At 49.1% G+C, this 8707-nt stretch overlaps 1 non-coding gene across 1 annotated transcript; it reads left to right on the top strand.

Annotated features, from left to right (window-relative positions):
- The first annotated feature begins 3767 nt into the window (after positions 1-3767).
- LOC120687037 lies at positions 3768-3871 on the top strand. The gene has a single exon (XR_005680540.1). It is a non-coding gene; the product is annotated as a small nucleolar RNA R71 (small nucleolar RNA).
- Positions 3872-8707: the final 4836 nt, after the last annotated feature.

The following is an 8707-nucleotide window of genomic DNA, read 5'->3' as shown; positions in this document are numbered from 1 at the left end:
CAAATTTTTGTTTGGTTTCATGCAAGGTTTTGAAAAGCGGTAAAGATAGAGTTTGATACAAGGTACCTCTCATGGGAGTCCTCCCCCAAGCTAGCTTCAGGCTCACTGCTGCTGGTTGGGATTAAACCCAGCCCAACGGTAGTAGGCCCTCCACTCCTCCTGGGATTGCTGCTCTAGATTGCGGATCCTCTCGCCTATGTATCGCTGCCAGTTTTGCGTTGACTCGATGTGCTGGCCCAGCGACTCGTCGATGTTGGTGGTGCGCATGTTCAGCTCGCCCAACTGCCGAGTCAGACTGGCAAAACCTCTGGATGAAGCTGTACATCGCGGGGGACCACTGGAGCTGGAACTGGTGGACCGGTGCCTTGAGGCCTGTCGTGCCCACTCGGTGGAGCTGGCACTCTGCCATGACGAACCTCTAGCCTCATATTGCTGTGGTTGAGGCTGAGGTTGCTGCTGCATGAACTCCTCCCTTCTGGCCCTGCTTCTTGTAACCCTGCTAGGAAGACCAGAAACACTATGCCGGTGGCTCTCCTCTTGTGGAACAAGAGGGATGGTTAGCGAATGGCAGTTATACAAATGTTACCCCGCATGTTGCAATGGGATTTCATTTGCATAACCAAGCGAAAAGAAAATCAAGGAGTCATTCGGGCCTTTCTTGAGCGTGTGGCCTTGAACCAAGTACGCCTCATCGATCATAACACGAGGCTCCTCAATGAAGGGAATGGGGTTCCCATCTAAAATTCCCATGTTTGATGTGATGCGGGTAACCAAAGAAGTGCATTCAATAGGACTCGTCATCCGGAAATTTGTGAGCCATTGCTTAACCATTGCTTGTGCGGGAGAGATTCGGATTTTGTTGACCATGGCGTATAATATCATCAACTCATCGTTCTACACTGGTCGTGGATCATCTCTTGGAAAGAGAATTATAACCACCCACTTGTGCATCAAACGAAGAGTCGGATTTTGAATGTCATTGCACCGAGGTGCAAACTTGCCATGAACAACTTGACCCGAAATCAAACCCCAAAACTCATGTCGATCAAAACTGCGGCAAGGTTTTGCAAGGGAAATCAGCAAGCGCGTGCTAAAACCAAGGAGGTGACTGAAATTTCTCCAATTAAAATAGCGTTCAACTCCAAAAAGTCGGAATGAACACCATCGTCCACCTCCCGAAGAGTGTAAAGAAACTGGATGGTGAGGAGACGAGAACCATTCTCCTCAACGGGCACAAAACCATCCCATCCAACCGCATGCCAAACACGAGCGAAGTCAACGTCCATACCTGTTTTTTCGAGAAGGTCCAGATCGAAGGCTCTGGTATGACCAAAGCATCGATTCTTGATCATGGCGTAGGCTTGACGCTCACGGTCATCTTGCAAGTCGAGGTACGGTGCATCATCTTTATCTATTTCCATGTCCTCGGCTTGCGGTTCTTCAGCTTGCTTCTCTATTTGTTCCTCTTGTTCGTCTTGCTCATAGTCCATCGTGGTCGGCGTTGGTGTAGGTTCGGGGGAATGACGGGAGCTCGACCCTCCCCGCGAACGAGATGAGCTTGACCCTTTCATCTTCTTGATAGCTCCAGAAAGTTTTCGACCTACACCCTTCATGCTTACAACACGAGCGAACAAGAACTCATGAGAACAACTCAGTTCGGGTTATGTTAGCGATATCAAAATGAAATTCTTACCCGAGAGTTGTTCCTCCAAATATGTGATCAATCTTGCAGCAAAGAAATGAGAGAGAGATTTTTTGAAACCAAACTTGAGCCAAAATCCAATGGAAACCTGAGCAAGAATGTGTGAGAGGGAGTGTGAGTGAGTGTGTGAGTATGAGAGAGCTCAACACCCCTCTCGGCCCCTATTTAAAGATAAGATGGCGCGTGCACTAGAGGAGAGGCAAGCCACAACGGCTATGGAGTCATTGGAGAAGGTGGGGCCCAGGAGCCGTTGGCCCTGGGTCGGCCGGCCCCAGGGTGGGCCCCTGGTGTCCCCCATCGGCCTGGTGCTTCCTCAACGGTTAAGTTCTTTGAAAATATGGTGCACGGCCAAAAGTTTGCTCGAAAAGATGTCCAAATTTTTTTTCCCAAAGGATTTAAAACTCAGAAAATATTTTTGGTCTTTTTGTAAAAAGGGAAAAATGCTAGAAAAATTCCAGCATGCAGAAAACAATTTTGAAAATTTCAAACATGCAGTGGAGAAAAACAAATAAGGTGCAAAGAAAATATTGAAAAGTGGTGAAAGCAAAATATGAGATAAATACCAATTTACCTTTGGCAAGGGCGCGTCGATTAAAGTCCGATGTGCACAACTTTTCTCCATCGTTCTTACCATTCGTCGGCCCGTCCTAGAGAACTAGACGAGGCCGAACTCTCGACCTTCCGCCATAACTTCTTTTCCTTCTTCTTTCTTTTAGGTGCGGAGGGTCGTTGTTCTGGCTGGGGTTCTTGTGCACCCCAGAGTGCTTGCCCTCCACTGTCTTGTTGGATCATGAAGCACTGCTCTTCCTTCTTCTTGAACCTAAAAAACATATCCTCCTTTCCGACACGGAAACGGATTTCTCCCTTCCCGACATCGATCCTTGCCTTGGCAGACCTTAGAAAAGGTCGCCCAAGTACGAGGTCGACTTCGAGGTCGTCCTCCATATCCATTACCACAAAGTCGGCAAGGATGAAGGAGTCTCGTACTCGTACGAAAATGTGTTCGGCTATCCATTCGGGATACCGAATGGTTGAATCTGCAAGTTGTACGAGCATAGTTGTTGGAGAAAGAGCAGGATATTCAAGTGCTTCATATATCACCTTGGGCATTATATTCACGCTTGCCCCCAGATCGCATAGGCATCGCTCGAAGTGTTTGATGTAGATCGAGCAGCTAATAATGGGGACCCCTGGATCCTCTTGCACCGCTGCTACCATGCCATCCCAAACGTCGTTCCTTGGGGGATAGTACCTACCTACAAGGTTATTGCGTGGTGGCCTCCGGGACGAGTTATCCCGTCCGGTAGACACCATGCTGACATTTTCAACGGGAGACTCGGGTTGCCCCGGGATCTTCCCGCTCTCAACATCAGGTAACGAAGCAGCAATTTGTGCAAGCTGGATTTCGATCATTTTGTTGAAACTTAACTGATTTTTAAGAGTTGAAGACAAAGTTTCAAACTTGACATTTAAACTTTCCAGAGATTTGTCATTGGCCAAAAGCTTTTTATTTATATTTTCGTTGATTTTAACTTGGCCAAGAATAAGTTCTCTCAAGGGAGGTTGGTTTGAATTGAAATTCGAATTATAAGAAGGTTTGTAGTTATTATCTCCCTGAAAAGGTGGACGTGGCTGGTTCCACCCCTGGCCTCCTTGTTGTGGATGGTACCCGTTGTTGTTGTTGTTGAGGTAGGCGCAGTCTTCACGAGTTTTGGGGCAACCGTTCCCCGAATGTCCATCATTACCACAGACTTCGCACATGAAGTGCGAACCCATGGCGTAAACGGGAGCATGGATTGGTTGTTTGCTCCCTTCCTCCATCTTCTTGATTAGGAGGTCCAGCTTCGCGGCAATAATATCCGTTTCTTTGACGGTATGCATGCCTTCGGTGCGGGGTTGGAGTCGTTCATCACTCCACCCCTGATTGGAGACCATCTTCTCGACCAATTCTTTGGATTTGGCTATGGACAGGTCGAGGAAGGCTCCTCCAGCAGCGGCATCAATATTGGCTCGAGATGTCGTTGTGAGCCCGTTGTAGAAGCTTTGCAGGACGAGACACTCGTCCATGCCATGATGAGGACAGGCCAGGATGTATTCCTGCAGTCTCTCCCAAGCTTCTGGGGTGGATTCCATCCCTGTCTGCTGGGAACTTGAAATTCTCCTGCGCAGGGCATTTGTTTTGCCCAGTGGGAAGAATTTTGCGAGGAACGCCTTGGAGCATTTGGCCCAGGTGTCGATGTCCTTTTCTTTATAAAACCACTGTTTCGCCTTCCCTAGGAGGGAAAAGGGAAACAGACGAAGCTTGACAATGTTAGCAGCGACACCCCGTATAACAACGGTGTCGCAGAGCTCCAGAAAATTCTGCAAATGTGCATTTGCGTCCTCATTCGGCTTGCCACAGAATGGGCTAGCCTGCACCATGTTGATGAGGCTTGATTTGAGCTCGAAGTTCACGTCCCCGACATTGATGTTGGGGCCAGTGGCCACATTGTCGGTGGAGGGGACGGAGAACTCGCGGAGAGTCTTTTCAGCCATAGCCTCAAGAACGAGTGGTGCTTCCGAAATAGGTTCCTGTGCCGGGAGGATAGCAAGAGGAGGAACGCCGCGAGGTCGTGCCCTTCTCACGAGCCTCTCTGGATTGTCTGTGTAGTTTTCCGGCAGGGAGAAATCGGTCATACACTACCCCTATCTTCTTTCAAATCAAAAATAAAAGAAGACGTAAAGTGACATTAGCCTGAAAGAGTAAAGACTATATCCTGAGTACAAGGTCTAAGTTAATATCAGCACAATATCTTTGTTCACATGCCTTCCCCGGCAACGGCGCCAGAAATGCTTGTTGACATTTCTTACGGCAATCACTAGGAATGGTTAATCCTTAGCAACAGCGCCAGAAATGCCTGTTGGCAGTCCTTCGTGCAATCACTAGAAATGAGGGTGCCGAACCCATCCTAGCGACTACACCCAAGGGGTGCCACTCTCGTGGTATAATCAATACGATTACAGATGGATCCGCAAGCGCACAGATATACCGTTGTAGCATTTCACCCGGAGAGTAAGGGTATCGTCATTTATTTGTGTCCCAAAGGACGGCAGCAGCAAAGGTATTGTACTCAACATTAACCATGACATTGTGCCTCAAGCAATAGACAATACTCTAACAGGGGTAAGTACAGATAAAAAATAAGCAAGGGTAATGCGACACAGCACACATCCACACTCCAAGAGGAAGGAATAAAGGAGAGAAACTATAAAACAAAAAACTACTCTATCCTACGTCAAGTCAGCAGGGGCTTAGGCTAGGTTAGGTGTCCTAGTGCTTCTATCCAAAGCTGGGGTTATGTTAGATCATGGTTAGGACTGCAGGTGCCAGGAAAATGGGGTAGTGGGGAGAAGGTCCCGCACCGGAGTACATCCAGTTCCGTTACCTCTTTGCATGAACTCCTACACCTAACCGGAACATCGGGGAGTAAGCTAAACGCAACACCGCTGTTACGCTGGACGGATAGGGCTGTCACCACCTGCCGTCTACCCTAGTCACACCGTGGAGTACGGTCATATCCGAAGGATCCCGCATACCCGAGCACCATGCTCGTGTATGAAGTCACTACTCTAGTGCCCCTAGGTCTCCCACCCTTCGGATGGATGAGTAAAACACTAGAGCAAGCCCGAAAGCACAACGTACCTCTATCCGTACCCGGATCATCTGGCCTAACCAAGACCGTAGCATAACTTATGAATGAACTAATCATGGATTGATAAACTATCAAGATAGTAAAGCAACCATGGCAAAACTCTATATTATGAATTGAAGTCTAACAGGTCGGATACAAAGCCATACCAGGAGCCGAGGATTGCTCAACGACCCCGAGGACGACTTGCTTGCTAAAGAGAACTAGCCTGGCTCCACTACCTAGCTAAGAGAGCAAGAGAGAGGAGAGCCTTCTTGGAGAGAATGGAATGAAGTGTGTGTGTGTGTGTGCGAGGGGTGAGAGGGGCCCTATTTATACTAGTGGAGGTCGGTTCCCGCGAAATGCACGTATGGAAGGTAATCAGGAGACTTGGGGCCGACTCCTCCTCGAAATGCACCTGGACGGGAGGCCGGCCAAGTTCGGCCGACCCAGGGGGTTGGCCGGCCCCACCAGGCTGCCTCTCGTCCTTATCCTTCTCTGGCAGGCTGACATGTGGGCCCAGATATCTTTCCTTGTATGCATTATGCGTGACGCGCCCGTTTGCTCTGCCAGATGGGCCCTCCTTGTAAGTGGGTGACGTCGGACACGATATTCTGCGTAGTTATATGGTGTCTGCTGCATATTTTTGTCTTATTCTGCTCCTGCTCATCTAAAATGTACAAAACTCGAAAACAACTGTGGAGCAAAGGTTAGTGATACAAATATGCGAGTATTACATGCAGTTTTCCTTTATTATTGAGTATAGTTGACGGGTAAAAATGGCACTTAAGCACCGTCAACAGCTGGCAAACCCAGTCCTTGTAAAAAAGAAGAACGGTGAATGGAGAATGTGTGTTGACTATACTGACCTCAACAAACACTGCCCTAAGGATCCCTTTTCTTTTTCAAACTCCACTCAAATTATTTGAATTCAAACCCTAAGCACTCAACCAAAATAAAACAATGCACCAGCATGAATGCACAAACAAGTTTAAACCTAGAAAAATTTTAATTACTTATGAACGAAAATTAAATCAAATGCAAGGCTAAGCATATAAACCTTAGAAAATTAAATAAAGCCAATTAAATTTATTATTAAATACTGAAATTTAAATTAGGGTGTTACATCATAGGAACCGAGTTGTTCAGGAACTCGGCTTCCTCAGGAACCCTGTGCAAATGCATTACACAGGATGAAGGAGTCCGACTCCTTAGCAATATCCATTCGGGTATCTGCGGCAACCACGCGGGCACCTCTACCCTCGTGGGGAAAGCCTTTTGATCAGGTTTCTACTAGCCCACAGCCCTAGCCGATGCCCGAAACATCATCAGACGATGTCCCGGTTGCCAGTTCTTCTCCAAGCAGCAGCACGTCCCGGCTCAGGCCTTACGGACTATACCGCCTTCCTGGCCATTCGCCTGCTGGGGACTCGACTTGGTGGGACCCCTAAAGACGGCCATCGGTGGATACAATCACATATTTGTGGCGATTGACAAGTTCACGAAATGGATCGAAGTCAAACCAGTGACAGCCACTACAGCAGCCAAGGCAGCCGAGTTCATTGAGGAGATATCACACCGATTTAGGGTCCCTAATCGGATCATCACCGATCTGGGTACTTTGTTTATGGGCTCCGAGTTCTGGGATTACTGCCAAGAGAGTTGCATCGACGTCTACTATGCCTCCATAGCGCACCCTAGATGCAATGGCCAAGTCGAAAGGGCCAATGGCTTGATCCTTCAGGGGCTCAAGGCCAGTGCAAAGTGGCTCCAAGAACTACCCAGAGTAGTATGGGGACTCCACACACAGAGAAGCCGGGCTACCGGTTACTCGCTATTCTTCATGGTGTACGGTTCTAAAGCTGTCTTGCCATTGGACATAGCTTTTGGTGCTCCGCGCATCCAGAACTACGACGAAAACGAAGCTGAAGCGACTCGATGCACTGACATCGACTCGGTAGAGGAGCACCACCTGACAGCCTCCATACAACATGCGAGATATGAGCAGCAGCTCCAGCGCTATCATGATCGCAACGTCCACGAGCGCGACTTCAACGTCGGCAACCTGGTTCTGTGACGAATCTAGTCGACCACCGGTGCTCACAAGCTGTCTTCCCCATGGGAAGGCCCCTTTGTATTTAGTGGCATAGTGGTTCCCAGAACCTACCACCTACAGAGGCCAGATGGTACAGACGTGGGCAACCCATGGAATATCGAGCACCTGCACCGCTTCTATCCGTAGAAGCGTAGAAGAAGCAAAGCTATGTACCTATCCACTCATTCAATAAAGTTTGCTGCATTTTACATATTGCATACTACTTATTTTCGTTCTTCACCGAGTCGTTTTCAACACGCTCGGGGGCTGCATCTTGGCCACCCAGCCGGCCCCCACTCAGAGTCCGACCAGTCGGACAAGAACAACCCGGTTCGCCTTTACTGAACACAGCCGAGTACATCCAGGAACCACTCTATGTCACCCTAATTAACCACGCACATTGATGATCCGCTCTCAAGCGCTATCAAAAGGGCTCAGAGATCGCTTTCCACCTACTCGGCAAATTCAGAAAAGAACTCGGACCGCGGGCATAACTTAACATCAAATAAAATTAAAACATTATTTACATAAATATTGTTTTTAGCTGGTCCACTCTGACCAACTTTCCTTGTAGCAAAATAAACAAAATAAACTCCTGGAGACTGGAAGCCTACAGCTCGGCCATGATGCGCTCGGCGATCTCCAGGACAGCGGCGTGGTTGGCCTTCCACTCTGCGTCAGAGCAGTCGTCGGGTATGCCGTTTCCCACTGGATCCAGGTCCGCCTCCGGGAGATGGGTCTTCACCAACCCAAGCGTATGCTGCATAGCATCCTTGGCAGCTCCCCTGATGAAGGCCTCCAATCGGCCGCGGGACACCTCCAGCCTCTCAGATAGGCCCTCAGCAGCTGCCACACCCTCAGGCTCGAACGCCCCAAGCAGCGCCTCCAGCGGCCTGCTTAGGCGATCTAGTGTCGCCCGGCCCTGTGCCGCATGTTCCTCCGCTTCTGCAAAAGCACCCGGCTGGGTCAGGCCAAGCCGAAGAAAATGACAGAAAACACATAATAGTATGATTTCCAGATCGTACCTCGCCGAGTGTGCTGCTCCAGGCAAAGCTTCTCCTCGGTGGTGGCCTCCCGCGCCTCAGGCACCTCCCGGAGCTTCTGCAGCTCCTCATTGGCCTTGGTGCAGGCCTCCAGCTCTAAACAACAGCAAGTCAGAGACAAGTCAAGTGCGACAAGGACTCGGTAGACATCGATCCGGCTCCTTACCGCGCTTCTCCTTGCACATAGCATCCTCGGCCT

The sequence above is a fragment of the Panicum virgatum genome, chromosome 8N (genome assembly GCF_016808335.1).
Source record: "Panicum virgatum strain AP13 chromosome 8N, P.virgatum_v5, whole genome shotgun sequence".
Lineage (NCBI taxonomy): Eukaryota > Viridiplantae > Streptophyta > Magnoliopsida > Poales > Poaceae > Panicum > Panicum virgatum.
The sequence above is the reverse complement of the archived record's forward strand: the minus strand, read 5'-3'. Positions and strand labels throughout refer to the sequence as shown.